Source organism: Anomalospiza imberbis, unplaced genomic scaffold (assembly GCF_031753505.1).
Source record: "Anomalospiza imberbis isolate Cuckoo-Finch-1a 21T00152 unplaced genomic scaffold, ASM3175350v1 scaffold_173, whole genome shotgun sequence".
NCBI lineage: Eukaryota > Metazoa > Chordata > Aves > Passeriformes > Viduidae > Anomalospiza > Anomalospiza imberbis.
In genome coordinates this window covers 105,001-107,500 of record NW_027099807.1, presented here as the reverse complement: position 1 = coordinate 107,500, position 2,500 = coordinate 105,001, and the positions used below count along the sequence as shown (strand labels likewise).

Below are 2,500 nucleotides of genomic sequence, written 5' to 3'. Positions count from 1 at the left end.
ATCCCCTGCGGTGGTGTCCGCGGCCACCGGTCGCGCCCGCCGTCGCGGCGGTCGTCCCCGCCGCGCGCGCGCGTGCGGGGGTAGTCGCGCCGCGCCGGGGAGGGGCGCCCTGCCCCCCCCTCTTCGCGGCCCGGCCTCGGCGGAGAGGCCGCGGCGCGCGCGGTCGGCCGCGGGGCCGACCCGCTGGGCTCGAAACGGGCGGCGCCGGCAGAGGGCGCGCGCTCTCTGCCCTTCCTCAGCCGCGGGGCGGCGGCCGCCGGGGCCCGCCGCGCGCTCTCTCTTCTGGGCCGCCGCGGCCGTCCCGCGCGGGCGGCGCCGCGCCTGGCGCGGCCGTGCCTCTCTCCCCTCGGCGGCCTTCGTCTCGAACGCACCGGCGGCGCCGGCCGCCGGCCGGCCGTCCGCCCGCCCGCCCGCCCGGGGCGAGCGCTCGGCGGTCCCTCCGCGGTCGGAGGCCGGCGAGCGCGGGCGGCCCCGCGCCGAGCGGCGGCGGCGCCGCTCGGCCGGTGTTCCCGCCGCCCGCGGGCACGGGACCCTCCCCGTGGCCCTTCGCGACCGCGCGCGGTCCGAGGGCAGGGGTGGCGGGCGGCCGCGGGGGCGCTTCCGCGCCCGCTCTCCAGGTGGCGAACGAGGAGAGCGGGCGTCGCCCCCCGGCTCAGCGCCGCACCGCCTTCCGCCGGGCGCGTGCTCGCGGAAGGGGGCCCCCGACGGTGCGGGTGGACGGCGGTTCCCGGGAAGTGCGGCCCGCCGCGGCGGCGGGTCCGCCCTCGGGCAGCCCTCGGGCGCTCGCCTTCCCCCGGCGGGCAGCGGTCCGGCGGGGGGGGGCGCGGCGCCCGGCGGCGGGGCGGCGGTCGTCGCGTGGCGTCTCGAGCGCAGCAAGGCCCCTGGGGAGAGAGAGTCGGCCGCGCGCGTGGGCGCGGCGGCGCTCCGCGAGAGCCGGCGCGGCGGCGGTTCCAGGGGGGAGGCAAGCGCGCGCGCGGGGTCCGAGGGCCGCGCGCCGGCGCGTGGCGCCGCGCCGGCGAGGCCGGGCGGGCCACCGCGCTCCCGCGGCGCGCGCCGCGCGGCCCTCCGCGCGGAGGGCCGGGCCGAGCCCGGGCGCCTGGGCCGCCTCCGAAGGACGGCACACGTAGGCGGCGCCTCCCCTCGCCGGGCGGGGGGAGGCGGTCGGGGGCGCGGGTCCCCCCGCCTCTCGGCCGGCCTTGGGAGCGTTCCGTGGGGTTCCTCCCGTGTTCTTCTCGCACGCGCCCCCTCCGGGGTTTTCCGCGTTGCTCGTACGGTCGGAGCCAGGCCCCGCGCGGGGCCTCGGCGCCAGAGAAAAAAAAGGGGGGCCGCTCCGGGCGAGAGCGGCTCCCGGCCCCCCCGCGCGCGCGGGGTCGGTGCCGAAAGCCAGACAACTCTTAGCGGTGGATCACTCGGCTCGTGCGTCGATGAAGAACGCAGCTAGCTGCGAGAATTAATGTGAATTGCAGGACACATTGATCATCGACACTTCGAACGCACTTGCGGCCCCGGGTTCCTCCCGGGGCTACGCCTGTCTGAGCGTCGCTTGACGATCAATCGCCGCCCGGGGGCCGCCCCGGCGGCGCGGCTGGGGTCGCTTCGCAGGCCCGTCGGCCGCGGCAGCGGTTGCCGCGCGAGGGCCTTCGTCCCCCTAAATGCAGACTCGGGGAGCGCTCCGTAGCTCCCCGCTCCCGGAGCGAGCCGCTGGGGCGGAGCTCGTCCTCGCCGGGGCCGCACCGCCTGGCGGTGGCGGCGGCCGGGGAGTCGGAGCGAGTGAGACGGCGCCGAAGGCGCCCCGCCGAGGGCCGAGGGACGAGGGCGAGAGGGGAGGCGAGGCGCGGGCCTCGCCTCCGGCCTCCCCCCCGCGCGGGCGGCTGTCTGCGGGTGGGTACCGTGCGCGGGTACCGTGCCGCTGCCGCCGCGCGCGGTGCGCGGGGGGCCGGGGGCGGGGGCGACCCCCGAGGCCGCTCCTTCCCCCGCCCCCTTCCGTCGCCGTCTCGGGGCGTCAAGGGCGCCGTCGCTTTCCTCGCTCTCTCCCCGCCGAGGCCGTCGCGCGCCGCCCGGCCGGTCTTCCCCCTCGGGGCCGTCTCTGCCGCGCTGCCTTCTTTCGGTTCTCGTCTCCGGGACGGGGGTCTCCTCCTCCTCCGCGTCTGTCTCGCCCGCTCTCGGTCGGTCGGACGCTCTCGCCGTCTCCGGCTCGCCGGCTGGCTCGCTCGCTCTCTCTTGTGTCTCCGGCGCGCTCTCTCTCTCTCTCTCTTCTCTCTCGCCGGCTTTTCCCCTGGCGCTCGCTCGGGCGCGAGGGGGGAGCGGGCGGGGGGGGGCGAGAGAGGGGGGGCCGCCGGGGGGCCCGGGGGAGAGAGGCGAGCTCAGTCGGGGAGAGGGAGGCCGTCGAGGGCGTACGGCAGCGAGAAGAGAGCGAAAGGGAGAGAAAGAAAGAGAGAGAGAGAAAAGCGCGAGGCAGGCCGGGGGAGAGCCCGGCCGTCCGTCGGGCCCGTCGGCGCGC

General features: G+C 79.6%; 1 non-coding gene across 1 annotated transcript; it reads left to right on the top strand.

The window, feature by feature from the left end:
• Positions 1 to 1,389: 1,389 nt before the first annotated feature.
• LOC137466295 (5.8S ribosomal RNA) lies at positions 1,390 to 1,542 on the top strand. The gene has a single exon (XR_010995094.1). It is a non-coding gene; the product is annotated as a 5.8S ribosomal RNA (ribosomal RNA).
• Positions 1,543 to 2,500: the final 958 nt, after the last annotated feature.